The sequence below is a fragment of the Apteryx mantelli genome, chromosome Z, assembly GCF_036417845.1.
Source record: "Apteryx mantelli isolate bAptMan1 chromosome Z, bAptMan1.hap1, whole genome shotgun sequence".
Lineage (NCBI taxonomy): Eukaryota > Metazoa > Chordata > Aves > Apterygiformes > Apterygidae > Apteryx > Apteryx mantelli.
In genome coordinates this window covers 51,534,042-51,553,763 of record NC_090020.1, presented here as the reverse complement: position 1 = coordinate 51,553,763, position 19,722 = coordinate 51,534,042, and the positions used below count along the sequence as shown (strand labels likewise).

Genomic DNA, 19,722 nt, shown 5'->3' with positions numbered 1-19,722 from the left:
CTGCTGGCAACACTCTTCCTGATGCACCCCAGGATACCATTGGCCTTCTTGGCCACAAGGGCACACTGCTGCCTCATGCTTAACTTGGTGTCCACCAGCACTTCCAGGTCCTTCTCCGCAGAGCTGCTTTCCAGCAGGTCAACCCCCAACCTGTACTGGTGCATGGGGTTATTCCTCCCCAGGTGCAGGACCCTGCACTTGCCTTTGTTGAACTTCATGAGGTTCCTCTCCGCCCACCTCTCCAGCCTGTCCAGGTCTCTCTGAATGGCAGCACAGCCCTCTGGTGTATCCGCCACTCCTCCCAGTTTGGTATCGTCAGCAAACTTGCTGAGGGTGCACTCTGTCCCTTCATCCAGGTCATTGATGAAGAAGTTGAACAAGACTGGACCCAGTACTGACCCCTGGGGGACACCGCTAGCTACAGGCCTCCAACTTGACTCTGCACCGCTGATCACAACTCTCTGAGCTCTGCCATTCAGCCAGTTCTCAGTCCACCTCACTGTCCACTCATCTAGCCCACACTTCCTGAGCTTCCCTATGAGGATGTTATGGGAGACAGTGTCAAAAGCCTTGCTGAAGTCAAGGGAGACAACATCCACTGCTCTCCCCTCATCTACCCAGGCAGTCATTCCATCAGAGAAGGCTATCAGATTGGTTAGGCATGATTTCCCCTTGGTGAAGCCATGCTGACTACTCCTGATCACCTTCTTGTCCTCCACATGCTTGGAGATGGCCTCCAGGATGAGCTGCTCCATCACCTTTCCAGGGATGCAGGTGAGGCTGACTGGCCTGTAGTTCCCTGGGTCCTCCTTCTTGCCCTTTTTGAAGACTGGGGTGACGCTGGCTTTCTTCCAGTCCTCAGGCACCTCTCCTGTTCTCCATGACCTTTCAAAGATGATGGAGAGTGGCTTAGCAATGACATCCGCCAGCTCCCTCAGCACTCATGGGTGCATCCCATCAGGACCCATGGATTTGTGGGTGTCAAGTTTGCTTAAAGGATCTCTAACCCACTCCTCCTCCACCAGGGGAAAGTCTTCCTTCCTCCAGACTTTCTCTCTTGCCTCCAGGGTCTGGGGTTCCTGAGGGCTGGCCTGAGCAGTAAAGACTGAAGCAAAGGCGGCATTCAGTAACTCTGCCTTCTCTGCATCCTTCGTCACCGGGGCACCCACCCCATTCAGCAAAGGGCCCACATTTTCCCTAGTCTTCCTCTTACTGCTGATGTATTTGAAGAAGCCCTTCTTGCTGTCCTTGACATCTCTCGCCAGATTTAATTCCAAACGGGCCTTAGCCTTCCTCGTTGCATCCCTGCATACTCTGACAACGTTCCTATATTCCTCCCAAGTGGCCTGTCCCCCTTTCCACTTTCTGTATACTTTCTTCTTCTGGTTGAGTTTTGCCAGGAGCTCCTTGCTCATCCATGCAGGTCTCCTGCCTCCTTTGCTTGACTTCCTACTCATAGGGATGCACCACTCTTGAGCCTGGAGGAAGTGATGTTTGAATATTAACCAGCTCTCTTGAATGCCCCTTCCTTCTAGGGCCCTAACCCATGGGATTCCTCCAAGTAGGTCCCTGAAGAGGCCAAAGTTTGCTCTCCTGAAGTCTAGGGTTGCGATCCTACTTGGTGCCCTGCTGCCTCCTCGCAGGATCCTGAACTCCACCATCTCATGGTCACTGCAGCCAAGGCAGCCTCCGACCTTCACATCTTCAACCAGGCCTTCTTTGTTTGTTAGTACGGGGTCCAGCAGCACACCTCTCCTTGTTGGTTCCTCCACCACCTGTGTCAAGAAGTTGTCACCAATGCTCTGCAGGAACCTCCAGGACTCTTTGTGCCTAGCTGTGTTGTCTTTCCAGCAGATATTGGGGTGGTTGAAGTCCCCCATGAGAACCAGGGCCTGGGATCGTGAGGCTACTTCCAACTGTCTGTAGAAGGCCTCATCGACTTCCTCTTCCTGATCAGGTGGCCTGTAGTAAACACCCACAACAGTGTCACCCATGCTAGCCTGCCCTTTAATCCTTACCCATAAGCTCTCGACTCGCTCTTCAGCCACCCCTAGGCACAGCTCAATACATTCCAGTTGCTCTCTCACATAAAGAGCAACTCTGCCACCTCGCTTTCCTGGCCTGTCTTTCCTAAAAAGCACGTAGCCATCCATGACAGCACTCCAGTCATGCGAGCTATCCCACCATGTCTCTGTAATAGCAATGAGATCATGGCCCTGAGACCACACACAGATCTCTAGCTCTTCCTGTTTGTTCCCCATGCTGCATGTGTTGGTGTACAGGCATTTCAGAGAGGTGATCGAGCATGCAGGTTTCCCAGGAGGGGTAAAAGAGGGTCCTCCATAGCCACATCCCATGTGCACTTCCCTGGCTGCATTCACCCGTTGGAGGCATCCTGACTTGAGCAGTCTTTTGTCAGCTACCCTGTCACTATAACTCTCCCCTTCCCCCATCTTTCCTAGTTTAAAGCCCTCCTTACCAGGTTGGCCAACCTGTTGGCAAAGACCCGCGTGCCCTGCCTCGTGAGGTGGATCCCATCTCTCGCCATCAGTTGTCGATCTTCAGACAGGGTCCCATGGTCGTAGAAACCAAAACCCTGTTGCCAACACCAGCGGCACAGCCAGTCGTTAACTTGGAAAGTCCGTCTCCTCCTCCTCTCATCCATCCCCCTCACTGGCAGGATTCAGGAGAAGATGACCTGGGCTCCCAGACCTTTGACCACCATCCCCAGAGCTCTGAAATCCTGCTTGATGGTCTCCAGTTTGCCCTTGGTGTCATTGGCGCCCACATGGAAGAGCAGCAGTGGGTAATAGTCCGAAGAACGGACAAGCTTTGGCAGTCTTTCCATGACATCTCTCACACGAGCCCCCGGCAGGCCACAAACCTCTCTAGACATGAGGTCAGGTCGGCAGATAGGTGCCTCCGTCCCCTGCAGCAGGGAGTCCCCCACAACAATCACCCGCCGCTTCTTCCGGGCGTTCCGGCAGGGCACAGGGTCTGTTGTCCCAGGTACTTCCCTTGCAGCCATGCCCATCTCCTCCTCATCCTGGAGGGCACTAAACCTCTTCTTCAGCTTCAGGTCTTCAGGAGGAGTAGGAGCCTTTCTCCTCCCACAAGCAGTGACCAGTTTCCAGCCTTCTTCTACGATGTTATGATGTACCGTGTCACACAGCACAGAGCCCTCTGGCAACTCCACTGCTGCGGGGGGCTGGGACTCCCGAAGCTGCACAGTCTCTGAGAATACCCTGTCTATCTCTTGCTCCGCTTCTCAGATGCTGCGCAGCCTACTGACCTCCTCCCGTAACTCCCTTACCTGACGACACAGCTCATCAACAGCAGCACACCTCCTGCAGGAGAGCTGACTGCCAGCCCAGGCCTCCCGGAGAGGCCCCAAGCACTCCCTGCAGCCTGAGACCTGTAGGGCTGCATCTGCTGTCAGAGGGTCGGTCTGGGTCCCAGCCTCTGACACAGCAACTCCAACAGCCACTGGGAAACGCACTGTGCGGCGTGTCACAACCATACCTGAGGAAACGTACACCACAGGGAACAGAAACAAAGGTTCCTTCGCGCGCCCTTCTGCGCAAACTGCTGTGCAAACTGATAATTAGATAGTAATTAAATAGTTAATTAAATAGTAATTATACTATATCTTTGAAAAGGGTCAGGAAAATGCTAAGAATGGTTCCACTGACATCACTACTGTAACTCCCATTGACTTTACTGTGCCCAGGACTCCCACTTCAACAATGAAAGACTTCTTACAACACTCTTGATGAGCAAATTCACTTGAAAGTCACTCCACAAAGTTCACATACACCTGCTGCAGCAACCATAACTACAGGAGAGGGCAGGAGGTAAGCTCTCCGACACAGCTAAGTAACAAGTTACTATGACTAGGAAAGATAATTCCATTAAGAAATAGAAATGTTAAAATTGGCATGAATAGAGAATGGATAGGAACATCCAGGTGTGGAAGCATCAAAAGGAACAACTGGCAGAAGGAGGACTGTAAGAAGGGCATGTGTTGAGGGCACACCGATTAGCAGTTCGTCCAGGCACTCATCTACATCTGCTTCTCAAGACATCCAGATTGGGAGATAGAGACAGTAAGCGAAAACTTGATGACACCCACAGAGGTGCAACACGATAGAGAGAAATCACTGCCAGCTCCTAAAAGGTACAAAACAGCATCTCCAAAACCAGCACATGGTCACCATATCCAAACTAGCACATGGTTCAATCTAGTAAGAGCCCTGGGGATGTGAGGAGGTCTCGCCAGCCAGCATCCCTTTCCCTCCATGTCCTTGGAAGGAGTCCTGGACAAACACATCTTGGCATTTGCGAGCACGTGGGTGGGAGAGTGTGAAAGAACGTGACTGAAAACAGTTCTGCTAACCTGTGGGAAGAGGGGCAACCACAGGGAGAGGGCAGGGAGCAGAGGCGGGAAGAGCCTCCTTGATGCACGTGCAGCAGTCAGGCAGACTCTGGGAAACCAGTCACCAACCTCCACTTTGATAAACGCTTGTGCTGGAATACGCCGGCACTGCTACTGAAAAAAGCAACTGTGTGCTCCTCCTCCGCAAACAAGCGCTCATTTCTACGCTTTCACTGTCCTTCCCTGCAACAGAACACGCATTTGGGGAACCAGCTCATAAAATAGATTAGGGAACTGATCCAGCTGAGAAATGCAGTTATTTTGTAGCTGGATGGGTTCCTGTTTCAAGTTTATCGTACAGCTACAAGGAACAACAGTTGTGCCAGCTACAGTCCTTACTAAGCTGCTGCCTCAACAGAGGATGAAGAAAGACTACTGATCTTTTCCTGTGTATTTTTAAACACAAAAATATAGTTGTGCCTTTAAAAAGTTGGATAGAATTCGAACTAGTACCTTCCCTAAGATGCCAGTTGATAAGATTTCCCTTTTATGCAAGTGAAATTCATTTCATTGAAAGTACTGGCTGGAATTCATACTTTTATTCCTTTCAGCTAATTCTTGACAATAATTATATTTGAGTCTAATTGATCCAAGCCTCTTTTAAAATAAACACAATTCATCTAACATGAATAAAATTATGCCTTCATGAGTAATAGATAACTTACGAGGCAGAATTCTTTCTGATTTTTAACGGATTGCCCGAGCTCCTTATATTCTAGAGGTCTGTGTTTACGCCCGCTCCAAAACGCAGTGCCCGTTATAACATGCTTCTAAATGGGAACCCTGGTAATACCAGACCTCTTGGCACTATGTTATGCAGCCACAAGATGGCACTACTCTTTCCCTAAAAGTATACATCCTGTTCAAATTGTAGCTGTGGAAAACTGGGATCTCACATTTGATGGGGTTATGGTCATTCTCTTTTATAATCACTGGGACGGGGGTTTCAGCGGCAGTCATATGCTTGGTCCAGCAACAGCAAAGAGTTGATTAACTTGATCCTTAGCTCCTCTAAGAGCTGCAGATTAACTTGCCTTTCAGCAATACTTTTTATTCTGCAAACTTCACAAATTTTAAAACCCTTCCGAAAGTTAGAAATCAATGTAAAACACTGTTGTGAATTATATAATATATATATATAATGAATACTTTAAGATCAAGATGTAAAAAAAATTAATACTAATTAACGCTCAAATGTTAAATTTAGTAGTAGAGTGGGTCAAATGTTAGGTCCACTTAAAACATACTGCATATATACTGGTTCAGATCTCCATGCTGCAAATGCTGGACATGCAACCAGTGAGAACCTTGATTTAAAATATCTATACTTTAAAGCTAAGAACTCATTAGATCCATTTAGTTAGAAACAATGTGCTCTCCACAGGCCTTTTGCCATGAGGAACAGAAAGGTGTGTGGGGGGGGGTGGGAGTGTCTTTTTAAGTATTAAACTCAGTGGGCAACCCAATGTTTTTTCCGCACCCAAGACTTCGCACAGCTCGGGCAAAGAACACCACGCATGCGTGCATGCACACACAGGCTTTTCTGGAGCAGATCTAGAACTTGACATGTGAGCAGCATGGAGGGCAGAAGGAAGAGCATCACAGGGATCAAAACTCAATCCTCTCTACAAGGTTTCTACCGAACAGCATCAAGCCACCTCTGGCACAGCTCTAGGTCACAGGGTCCAGTGATCTAATGATATAGATGCATGTGTATACGTATACACACACACATTTGTATTTTTTAATTTTAAACAAGGTGAACAGTTCAATTTATATATGTAATATTTTTGCTCTTCTAAAGAGAAAGAATAGAAACAGTTTACTCAGGATCATAGCTTTGAAAGTGATTACAAGTTCATTACACAGAAACAGAAAAATTCAAAGACCCTTCAGAATGAGCCTTAAATAACCTGGCACCTAGTCATGGATTCCTATTACTGAAGTCTCAGACTCTTCATCAGTTTCCTTTTTACCAAACGGTTCAAATGATTATCACTGGATTCACATGATTCTGGTATACTAAGGCCTAACTGTACACAAGTCTGTCTTCTCTGTAGAAGTTAAGAATATAGTAACATTCTTGTCTTCATTCATGAGTTTAAAATCTTCTTTCAGAAAACCCAAACTGTGAGATACAGCTATTTTGCTGACGGATCATCACTGCCACTGTAAAGGCAATATGGATTCTTTGCACACGGTGGCAGCCTCTCTTCTGCTACGAAACATCAACATAACAGGCACCTAAAGATGCTGCCGACAGAAACTAGCCACAGTATTAGCACTCATTGCTATTTGATCCTGTAAAACAAACACCCCTCCAAACCTGCAAATCCAGCTCACTAACACATATGGACGTGCCAAAAGAACATTCAGGGTGTATCCTCCCTCTGCCCGCAGACATCATCTAAATGGATTTTGCTCTGCAAGTTTAGGGCACAGATTAGGTCTCTTAAGCAGACACAAAAGAAGATAGAAATATTTTACTAGAAATATATTCAAGGTGTTCGTTAAAATTCATACTAAATTCCCTTCCAGAAGCAGAGAACCATGGTAGCATAATTAGAGTGAAAACACAACAACAGCAAATTTGGTCAGAGTAACTATCGAAGTAGTAGCTGAGAGAAAGAATGTTAGTGCTCCGTAAATTCTAGACATTCACCTAATCAAGTTTCTGAGGCTTCACATCAGGCCTTCCAGCATTATTAGGCTACATGTTGAACCAACTTTTTTTCCTTAATAGAATCACATTTAATATAATGTGATAACCTGCTAACTGAAGAAAATTCAAAAAAGTACCAGTGAACACAGGGATAAATGTAACCACAAGACCAAGTGGTGCACATGAAACTGTTCCCCCAAAACTGGTGCCCATGAGAGAGAAAGAATAATGCAAAAATCACCATACTCCCCTATGATATTTTTGTACTTGATGTGAGAGAAACTCAAACTCCCAGTATGTCTGAAAATCCTCTGCTGAAGAGCTACCTATAATGTATGCAATGGGAACTAGACATCCAAATCCTAAAGGCAAATTTTAAAATCTTACACTGAAGAGAGAAATTACAGGCAAGAAGTGTTCATGCTAGTATATAAAAAAACCCAACAGTATAACTAAACGTAGGTGAACAACATACTAAAAAACAGCAGCCTTTTAGCCCTCACTTTATCTTGTACTTCATATAAAAGAACTTTTTTTTACATTTTAGAAAAATGAGTTAGCAAGTATATTTATTACACAAGCTAATTATTTCACTAAATGCTTAACTACTTAATACTAAAAATTTTACTAACCATGACTAAATGCACTGATTTTTCCACCACTGCTATCCATTGACTTATTCAGAGTTATTCAGAATAGCTTTTGAAATAGAATATAAAGCCATATGTGAGCCTTTTCCCCCAAAATAAGAGTGACTTTACCCACAAAAGCTTTTACATAGTTCAGATACTAAGCACTGTCCAACTAAAATTCTACTTTTAATTTTAGGGATTTTTTTTTTTTTGTGCATTTATTGTCACAGACCTGCAGGCACAATTATTAAACTTTAAACTTTTAATTTTCTGTCTGGGAACACCTGGTTTTCAGATGAATGAGGAAAAGATTTCACAAAGGAAAGCAGAACAGGCCTGAGAAACAGACCTTATTCTCTGCTCCCTAAGGCTTTAGTCATAGGGGAAGAAAGCAAACCAGCTCATTAAGGTCCTGCTTGTAGGTAGTTACCACAGCTGCAAAGCAGGTCCCACAGACACGAGAAGATCTGCACCTACCTGCAGCAAGCTCAACAATCTCAACTCAGGGAATTTCACTTAATTTAATTTACTGCCAATTAACATAAGCTTTTAATTACTGATTCAGCTATTGAGAAAAATTTAGATGACAATTAAGCAAACTTTTAGGCAAACATCTCTCCTCTCGCTTTCTCAGGCTCAGTTTCAGACATCTCTTCTCCCCTCTTCCACATCCTCCCCTGCTCCAGTGCTGGTTCCTCCATGGGCTGCCGTCCCTCAGGGGCATCACCATCCCACCACAGGTCCCCCGTGGCTGCGTCCCTCGGGGGCGTCCCCAACCCAGCACAGAGCACCCCCTTCCCGGAGCACATCTTCAGCCACGTCCCACCAACGTCCCCTTCACTCATCTCCTCCAAAAACAGGCCTCTCCACACATCAACTTTCATGCACCCTCCCAGACCTCCCCTTGTGCCTCCTGTGTCTCCCCATGTCTGTGCCTCCTCATGTGTCTCCTGCCCCTACGGGCTGCCTCCCTCTCAAACACATCCAAGCAGTGGTCCCACCTGCCAGTGCCAGTTTTGAGGGGCGATAGGGCATTTAGAGCAGAGTCAGAGCCTGCTGGTGCTGGCTGCGACCAGCCCAGGGCAGCTCCTGGCCTCTGCCAACACTGGGCACCCCTGTGGCCCCACTACTAAACCCTGTCAGCTCTGCACCTCTCTCCCCTGTGCCTTTTTTTTTTTTTTTTTTTTTTTTTTTAACCTACACAAGCATGAAAGCTAAGCAGCAACGTTCAAAAAGTTGCCTCCCTGTCCAGGTGCTAAGGTGACAGCCAGCCCCCTCTGGACGCACCACACACACGCCCAGTAAATGCCCTGCACTGTGAACTACAAGCACAGTCCCTGCTGTCAAGGGCTCCATTTGAACTTGCTCACACGCAAGGCGACACAGCTGAACACACCCTGGAGCCGTTAGCTGATGCTAACCTGCCAGTACTACGTCACCTCTCCGTGTCACATACCAGCGCGTACAAGAAGGAGGCTGAAGCTCCCCACGAATGGTCATTCCTAACCACCACCCCAGGGGATTGCATCTCCACAGTATCCAATGAAAAATATTTTCCATACTTGCATGGAAACCTACCTGCTCAGTCCTAGGCCTGTGGTTCACAGACACCTCTTGGGGGCCTGAGGACATCATGCCTCCCAGCACACACACAATCACCAATGCATTGGTTAACTCACCAAGTTTGTAGTTGCGTGATGCTCCACTCCTCATGTTTGCAATAAGCAAAGTTCTGCCCTGAAGCTAGAAGCCAAGGTCAAGAAAAGCTCTGCTGAACCACAAAGAGCATTCAAGCAGGTATTAGGACTCTTTAGCATCCAAATCTCGCTCATTTGTCTTTCCCCAAACATCTCCATTCTGCTTAGGCTCCAGCTTAGCCAGGAATTAATGATAAGGTCGTAGGGGCTGGGCAACACCAGTACCCACAGGCACTGACCCAGGCTGGCACATTCACAGGGTAGAGGTACCCACTCAACTCAAGTCTGAAAAAGAGCATAGCATTTGACTCGAGTGTGTTAAACCTCTGAGCATGCCATCTTTCCGTCCACAGGCATTAGTGTGTGCCCCAAAACAAAGACCTGCGTGAAGTTAACAACTGCCCACATGTCTCTGACTGCCGTGAAAGGCTTTTTTATGCTAACAGACTGCCATTTCACCTTCTTTAAGATGATAGACATAAAAGTTTCCTGAAGCTTTAGGTAACGCACTTAGACTTGATCCAGCCTAGTGGTTTAAAAAGATACAAGCTTTAAAAAACGTTAACTGGAAGTTACTGTAACTAAATAGGACTTGCTGCTGTACAGCACATGAGAACAATATTACAGGAATAAGCACAAGGTAAAAAGCAGTAACTATGCAAAAAACATGGGGCAATGGATTTCTTCATGATTGCAAGTAAGCTGGCAACATACACATTTCTAGAAGCAAAAATAAGGCCAAAGCATGTTATTAAACAATTCATTCCTGCTGAGAACTATAATTAAACCTCTGTCATGCCCTTCTGTTATTTGTCCATTTTACTTTCAATCCTGAAAATGCTTCATTTGATCTACTATTATTAGCAAAAGAAAGCAAACAGCTAAGGGTGTAATACTAGAGTCTGTATTGTGAAAGTGTCCTATGTACATTGGGATGACTGACCCCGTAACTATTCCTTGCAGCCAACCCTATTCCTCTTTCAGACCTTCTCATACCCGTTAAAGGAAAGGAGGCATTTCTCACAAAGCAGCTCCAAAACTTTCCAAGATTTTTGCACAGCATAGTGCAATGAGCCAACAGCAAACAGCTGGCTTTAATTCACCAGGCAGTAATTCACTGTGGTTCAGATGACTCAGCTACCACTACCTACAGGTGGGACCTTCCAGAAAAGGAAGGGCAGTAACCCATCAACTGTCTACCATCTCTGCACATACTTTTGAGCTTTTGTTCATGCTTAATATATAATGTTTTGCCTAGTCCTTAACCTCAACCAGCTTCACACACAGGACATTATTAGATTTTTACCTGTATTATCTGATCACCAAATAACCATTATATAAATAAACCTATTATAGAAAAGTTAATCAGGACATTCCATACATCTTTTTTCTAGGCTACAAATGTTAACTGTTTATTTCATGCTAACTATATAGGACCTTAGAGATGTACAATAACTTTGAAGTCATATCACCTGTAAAGCTTAACTGTTAATAAAAAAAACACTTGGTCTAGTTTCATCCCATGCAGAACTATCACTGACATCCAACCCTTTGCCCTTCTTTCTGACTCCATACACACTCATTCCCTGAATGTGTCTTAGCCTCCTGTTATCTTCTCTGTTACACTCTAAGGCAGGAAAACGTTGGGGGAGAGTTCTCGATTATCGTAAGTAAAACATCTAACAGTTAATAACATTTTACATACTTTATATTTCCAAATTCTAATACAAGAGCCTAACAGCTGAAAAGAAATGTAGCAGAACATGTTTGCTCAGAAGTACTGATATTCCAGTCTTTTATTATTAAAGCTAGGGAAAAAGAATTACCACAAATTATTTTATATTAATTTAACAAACAAATAGTAATCTCTCATTAACTGCAGTCTAAGACTATCTTGTACAAAAGCTGCCAAGCCTATTTTCTAATTGGTCTTCAGCAACCTCCTGCATCCACACACAAAAAGCAACAGCCTTCCCATACCTAATACTACTTCCTGTCCTTCCTAACAAAGAATTATCCACTCAAGTCATCTACAAAGGATACTATTTCAAATGATGCAAAGCACTTCCAGACTACCTAATACCCTAAAAATGAAAACGCCAATTACAAATTCACATTGTCCATCCACATGGATGCTACAAAATACAGAGTTCCTTTACTCAAAAGTCAACAGGGAATACAAAATTTTAATTACTTGGTGCCATTTAAAAAAAGTTGGTTGTAGCAATCACATCTGTTTAGTTTTCTTTCAAAGACTCACTTCTGCTCTGAATAAATGTAGTTTAAGTACTGTGTTTCAGTGTAGCCCACAATACAAGGCTTTGTTTAATAAACACTCATTTAAATAAATACTAATTATGCTTGTGAAATAGAAACATAAAAAAGGCATAGTATTTGACTGCTGTGGTTTACACATTGGTGCTTACAAATGCCTATTTAGCACATAAAATTCAGCTCTGAAACAATAAAAGCCACTGTATGAAAAAACAAATTACTGCTCATTGTAAAAATTATTCAGATCAATTAGTAAATCAGAGCCTTCTGTGTGAACCACAAAATTCACTCCTTTTCACTGCCTCTCATGTCTTATTAGTACTGAACATACACAAGTCCCACCAGAAGTAGTTAAACATTCATGTCACTAGCAAAAAAGCAAATTTCTCATAAACATGTTTGTTTACTGGCAATGAAACCAAAATTTGACCCGCCCCATTTCAGAGATCTGTTCCATAGATGCCTGGTCTTCTGAACTCAAATGTCTATTGTGTTAACTACTTCACACGCTCTTATTCTCACCTGCCTTCATTAAGAAGTTCCTGTTGACTATCCAACATTCCCAATCCTAGTTAATTTAACAAACAAACAAACGAGGCACAGCCCCTGCCACCACCACCAAAAAAAACTTGTGTTTCTTATTTTGGGAGTGTTGTTGCAGTAAGTAGATTATCTGAATCAAATTAAACCTCTGTGCAGACACCTGATATAGAATTAATATCCTTAATTAACACCCACCATAAAGGTCACAGCAATCCGAACCAGACGGCTGATACAAAGAGAATTAAGGCCATTTAAGTAATTCACTTAAAAATGAATTTAGATTAATTTTCCTGAGTGTTCCAATATTAAATAACTTTTCTTTTAAGCTTTAACTTTTCATGAGGCTTAAATTAAATAGTCTGTGCCTTTTTATAAAATAGGCTATTCCTGCTGTCTGCTGCCTCTGCACTTTCCAGTCTACAGTGAATCTGCAGGTCTCTTGTCCAAACCAAAGCAAGTCCACAGCAGCATCACTAGTTACCAAAAGCAGCTTGCGGTTACAAGCAGATACTGACATCCACACCTCAGTGCATTACCTAAGCTCACTTTATAGTATGAGGAAAGAAACATGCACTCCTCTCCTAAAGTAGATCATTAAAACAGCTCAGACAGTGCCTAGGATGAGTAGCTCAGACACAGATTTCTGTATTTAGACACGCAAAGTTAGAAGAGTGAATCCCACTTCAAGAAACAGAAAATCAAAGGGGAAAAAACAGTACTCTTGTTAGGATCTGCATCACAATTAAAATTATTTTTAGCATTATTTCTATTATAGTAATGTCACAAATTAAGATGAAAGCCTGGACTTGCTAGACACCATTTGGCAAAGCAAAGAAATAGATGGTCCCTCTCTTCCAGAGGTTCCTAATTTGTCTAGAAAAAAAGACAAGACAGTTCTGCTTCAAAAACTTGGATGAAATTTCCTGTAAATATGTGTAAAGAAAGCTCACTGATCTCCTTCAGAGCCTTAAAACTTTCCATTGCAGTGATGACTTCAAAGACTCATTAACAAATCGCTTCATAATATGCCAAGATCCTTAGCATCTCACTAACACTGTCCCTTCCTGTCTTTCTATTTCCATCCACCTCTTGTCTCTTGATTTGCTATTTAAAATTTGAAAACATTGGGAAATTACCATCTTTCTTCCTGTACTGATGTGCACTGCCACTCCTAGGCACTGTGGCAATGAAAAGAATGAAATAATATTACAAGAAACAAAAAAGAGGTCTCAGATTAAAAATAGAGATAATGGGTTTTCTGATTAACCCTGTTAATAAAACAAGTTAGTGACATGTTTTTCATGGCAATAAACATGAAAATAGGTGGAAGATTTATTAAATAAAGACCACAACTGAGCACTGTTTTCCCTTATTGGTACATTCATTGTGATTGATTCTTTTCTTTGGTAGTGAAGTGGCTGCATGAAATACTGGAGAAAATTAACTATGTTTAGAAAAACAAATTTATTCTAACTGGCAAAAGCCAGGACCATCTTGTATCATTTCAGTTTTAGACTGGATCAAATAGTTCTGTTAGTGATCCTCATATTTATTATCTCTTTTCAACTCAAAACACTCTTTAGCCATGTGTTAGATGTCCTATTTTTTCATATCCAATAGTTACAAAGGTTGAAAATAGTGTACATGTGAGACATCCTAGATTTGTCTAACCTCCGTGGTGCAGAAGACTTAAGATTTGAATTGACTCAACTTTAGGGAGTGAAAGTCATGTTAAACTGCCCAAAACTGGAAATTCCCAACAGGATGAAAAACTGAAAAGTTATCACGAGTTGTCATGCAAACTGTTGTATTTGGACTTCACAGATAATTTATTGACTGTATACAGAAAAGCTGTAACATTATCATCTATAAATGAAGACCTTCACTGTGTTTAACATTTTAAAATATTACAAAATACTTTTGTTAAAACATCTATTCCTAATATCTGTGGGATTCATGACTACATGAAGGTGTGAAAAATAGGAGTTTTTCTTCACACAATATCATGAAGAAGGAACTCCCCTCCTCTCCAACCCCTGTCAACCTCTGAAAAAATGCTGGATCTTCTCCTAGCCAAACAAAAGCAATTAGAGCTTTCAGTGGTCAGCATTAATTCAGGAAAACATAGAAATTTATTTTATTTATAAAGCATGGTTGAAGCATGGTTGAATAATTTAAATAAGATTTAAGCATGTTACTGAACTGTTCTTACAGATCAAATTATTATTCTTATTAATATGTCTTAATACAAACAGAGGTGCATGCAGTAATCAAATTAAACAGTTTGCTCCGCTCCTAAAATTTACAAATAAATTATGAAGTTCCTGGAGTTATTTAAAATTTGACCATTTATTTTTCCAAGACACCTAGCTTTTGCAAAATCAGCCAGAAGTTTCTACAGCAACAGAGGACTCCTATTTGCTTTATCAAAAGAATACAGCTCAGTGTAGGTCTTATACATTATTTTCCAGTTTTACAGAAATCATCTTTTTTACATCTACTTGCAATGGACAAAACTGGTAAGTTGCCCTTTGTCAATATAACAATATAGTCAATAACTTCCCTTTCTAGTAAAACATCGAAGTTTTTGTCATTCCCTAGGGATAATGATTTACTACACATTAAATACAAACTTAAATAAACATCAAATAACCAATGACTGAAAAGCTGTAAAAGCTACATTTTACAGGTGTAAAATCAAAGTTCTAGGTAAAGAAAAAATAGCAGCCCACATATGTCACGCAAGATAAAAAAAGTACAATGCATATTTAACACCTCATTTGAAATTGATACTCATTGCATATGCATTCCCACTGAAGTCATGTGAAAGAGACCCTACACTGCAAAGAAACATCCATAGAAACCGAGTATGTGAAATAGGCCTTTAGCTAGTAACTATATTAAAGTTCTTAGAACAGTAGCTTAATTTATTTCCTTACTTGCATATACCCATCTGAAAAGAACTGATACAATAATATTATGCTAACAAAGAATAGCCTTCTATTCTCTTATAGTGGTAAGACATAGAGGTGTAACACCCTTTCTAATGACCTCAAATTAATAGGCGAGATCCTTTCGTCTGAATCAGAGGATGATCCAGAAGTCCCAAGCCAAGCTGTTGCTACCAGTGACCTGTCAACTTAGACCCCATGTGGGAACAAGAGAGAATTCAGGGAGAAAGATAAGGGGGCACACGGGAAAAACAGTGCGTGGCAGCCAAAGCACATCACCCTTTTGCAACATGAGTAACGAACTAGCTGGTGAAGGCCAGACAGTTTGTTCCAGCTGCACGGCGGAGGAGGGAGCGATATGGAGGTATCACGGTCCGCCCCTGACCACAAAGGGTTGCATCCCAAAAAATAATTGCTGCTCACAGACTAACTGTTGACCTATAGTACCCCCAGCCTCATTATCCCTGCTTACCATATTAAAAATCACGCCCTTTGCTGCATAACGATATGTACATAAGGGGGGCATACCCCCAACAACCGCGCAAATGGCAATCTGGCCAATGAAGTATGTCTGCCGCACTTCCACATCCCACCTTCAGCAACTATAAAACAGAGGATAGCTCACTAAAGTTTTTGGGAAGGGAAGAAAACTGAACCGCCGACCTGTTCACCGGAGATTGCTGACGAGCGAGCCTCCTTCTCCCCTCCCCCAAACAGGGACGCCTCTTTGGTAAGACTTGCGCCTCCGACAAACGTCGGACGTTACCCGGGAAAATGTATTATTATTGAAAGCGCTTAATTGTTAGTTTGAGCTCATAGAAAGAAAATTTGTAGCAGCAAGTGCATTTATCAATGGCAATTCCGAACCTGTTGTATCTGTCGCTTTAATAAAATCTTATTCTTTTTACTTTGCGAAACTGTCTCAGGGAAAGTCCTCAAACAGGGGGGCTCTGGCAGGCAAACGTAAATTATAAAGATAAGGAAGGGCCTTCCGTCCCTCCCTTTCACGCGACACCCCACTACTACTAAACGCCTACATTAGGGCTACTGGAACGGGGGGGCCACTGAAGCGCTACACGATCTTCCTGGCTAATAGGAAATCTGACACAGGGACTCCGTCTTTTCAATCTTGGCATTAATTCCCACTGTGATAGTCCACTCAGGGGCATCACACAACATTTGACATGGATTTCTGCATTTTCCATAGCAGTGGGGGGGAGGTTGGGCAGGAGGGGCAACATTTTAAAGAAAACAAAAACCCAGCACAGCTGTTGTGCAGCAGCTACCCCATAGCCACCCTAACGAACAAAGTGTAGGCTTTTTGCCAGTTAAAAATCTGTAAACCATACCACTGTAATAACACATTATATGCTTATGCATTACAGGCTACAGTTGACTTGAAAGCCTACTAAACTTTCTTTTTTCTTCCCTTTTTCAGTACCATGAAAGTACTCTTGCTTTACCTCCATTACTTTGTAACTAGTGGAATAAGACAACTTAAAACTGCAGAAATGTTTACAACTTGGAAAGACACCCCCAGTGCACATCTACATCTACAAGGTGATCTAGAGATGTATCCAGGAACACATGTTTCTTCCCCTCTTATGATTACTCATATGTTCTTTAAGAACAGAGCTGTTAAAAAGGAACGAAAGCTTAACTTGCATGCTTTGGATTAACTATATTTGTTAACTAATGTTACTCCTACCTTGACAAATCCTAAGGCATGGTAGCACAATAGGAAGCCCCCCCCACATTATATTCTATAAGCATCTTGTGGTGCTCCTACCAGACTACAGGGGAACTTGGCCTCCAACACACATTTGGGCTCATCTACACTTGGTTGCGACCACTCAACCCAGTACTTCCTTTCTTGCCAATCTCATGGTCGTAGCTCACATCAAAGCCTCCACATTGTGCTACTTCTGTGAAAAGTGGGGCTCTTCTATGGATGAAACAAAGTAAAGTTTTGTACTTCTTCAACTGTCTTTATCAGTCTTTTGACTATTTCCATACGCTTAGATTATAAATGCAACAGGGGAAGGACTGTCCTCTCGATTAGGGTCCATGAGTCCCTATTTGGGACTTGACAACAAATAAAAATACAAGTGTAGCAAGAGCTTTAGATCATCTCAGAAGAAATACAGCAGCACTTTCCATTAGTTAGAGTTTCTGTGCAGTCCAGTCAGGACTAGAGGATCATATTACAGAGAACAACATTGGCTTGTTTTCCTGGGTTGAAATCAAACTCTGAGCATGGTTGTTACTGAAATCACCCATTTTTAGACAGACTAGCTCTGAAATTTTCGGCTATAAGACCTGACAGAAGACAGCAGAGATAGCGGAGAGAGAAGCAGTCTCAGGAATGCAATGTTTCCAGTTATCTGTTTTTGCCAGGTCTTAACGACAGAAGTTTTTACTGTTCTTAGCCAGAAGGGTTATTGCCATCTTTTGGCCTTTAGCTTATTTATGCGGCAACTGTTATTCACCAAACTCTACGTTATACTGAAGTAGTAATATTGATGATATACAGCAATCCAACAAGGAATATTTACAGTAATATCACCAACCTCTCCTGTTAGCAGAACTCCAAGTTATTATGAGAGCTAACTTGAATATGACCATAGGAAGTGAGCTAGAAATTACTACAGCAGGCAATCATCATCCAAACAGATGCCAGCATACAGCATTCTGACTGAAAATAAGTAAACTTCTCAGAATTCCCCCTAATCTGAGGAAGAGTTGATACTCCCAGGCAAACTGATTAAAAAATAACAATGAAAAAGTAACATTCCTACAAGAGTACAAGTGCGCATGTTAGGCCACCACCACTTTCGCATCATGGTATCCTCCATGAATTCTTTTAGCATTTGGCTTTCAACGTTAAATGAGTTTTTGACTACACTTCCAGTGTATGATAACACCATTATATGGTTTCTATCACTAAAGAACTTTCCTGGGTTTATTTCTAACATCCTTTAAATAAAACATCCTGGAAATGTTTTTACACAGTACAAATGCTGGCATGCATTACATCCAAACAGCTACATGAATTCTACAGTAACAAGAATGCCAACCTGTTATTTCTTGTTTCAGCATCTTATCCTCAGTATCTCAATAATTAAGAAACAATTTTAAAAATTATTTTTCCAGACATTCACATTCCCTGGAGTTCTTAAAAATATGCATTATTAGGTATATTTCTGATTCAAATAAAACTTAACATAATCCCTTTGAAACACATTAGTATAACATTCTTACAAATTCTGACTTATAAAATCTGTTTTCACCAGCTATGGAATCTTGTGTACTATTTCAGTTCTAAATATCAACCCTTGACTGCCATCCAAAAACTAATGATATTTGATTTCCTTTGTATTAAATACTGTTCAAATTCAATATCTAATAGATTAAAAAACATAGATAACTAAAGAGTTATTTTGATGAATATTCTCATTTAGTGGCATAAAAATACTGATCCAAAAGATCTTTCAAGAAAAATTTGGCTTCTGGCTACCTGTTATATATATATAAAGGCTTGGGAAATATATCTTCAAACCTCAGCATATGGTTTCCTTTAGGAAGGGCAAAACTAAGCAGATGTTATAGATCCATTTGAGGTCACAACAGTATTTTGCCAGAAGCAAAAATGTAAATTGTCTTATCACATAGCTGAGATGCAGCTATGGCACCATAGCGCAATGGTATTTGGATAAAAGGTTGGATCAGCTTGAAGATAGGATTTATTGTAAAGATGAGGTTAAAACAAGCAGTTGCATTTCTTTCTGTCATAATGCACTCACAGGAGCACAAATATTGCCTGTGACAATGGTGGCTTTTAATTCCATCATTTGAGAATGGAAATGCAAGATGTTGGTCCTCTCACGAAGAAAGAATGTTCTGTTCTTCTTTTGTTGGGATTATCAACAGCACTATTTATCAACAAACAGCCATGATTAATGCGGGCACTGCTAGCCACATAAACATAGCTGCAATCTTTCCCCTTCCTTTTAAGGATGCTACAGCCTCCTTTTGGGGGGTAAATTTGAGGAAAACAAGTTTGTAGAACATTCAAGACTTAAGAATTCAAGTTTGAATTTTAATTCTGCAATATGTTCAGTAGCAGGTTTCTGAAAAGATATGTGAAATTTAGTTTAAAAAAAATTAGAGAACAAAAAGCTAAAATTAAAACTGAATTCTCTTCCACCATGTAGCTGAAGTGGTCCTTTAGAGTGAAATTCACAGTACTCTGAGAAATTTCAAGCGTCAGGCTTTAAGCAGGGGACCTGGAAAAAGATTTGGAGGAAAGGGTTGTTATGGGCTGTAACAGTCTTACAGTAGGAGACTTCTCTGAGACAGTTCTTTGGCAAATCTCTCAACACCTAGTTTTAATATCTAACACATCTGTCCTATTAGCTCCATTTAGCATTTGGATTCTTAAACAAGCTTCCTGTGGACTGTCCCATAATTACTTTCTGACTCGTGACACCTAATGTGAACACTGCTGCAGCTGTAGCTAATGGCAGAG

The 19,722-nt window shown here is 42.0% G+C and overlaps 1 protein-coding gene across 1 annotated transcript in view; it reads right to left on the bottom strand.

Annotated features, from left to right (window-relative positions):
• Positions 1 to 19,722, bottom strand: part of MCTP1 (multiple C2 and transmembrane domain containing 1) — a 297,839-nt gene that overhangs the window by 166,309 nt on the left and 111,808 nt on the right. The window lies entirely within an intron of this gene.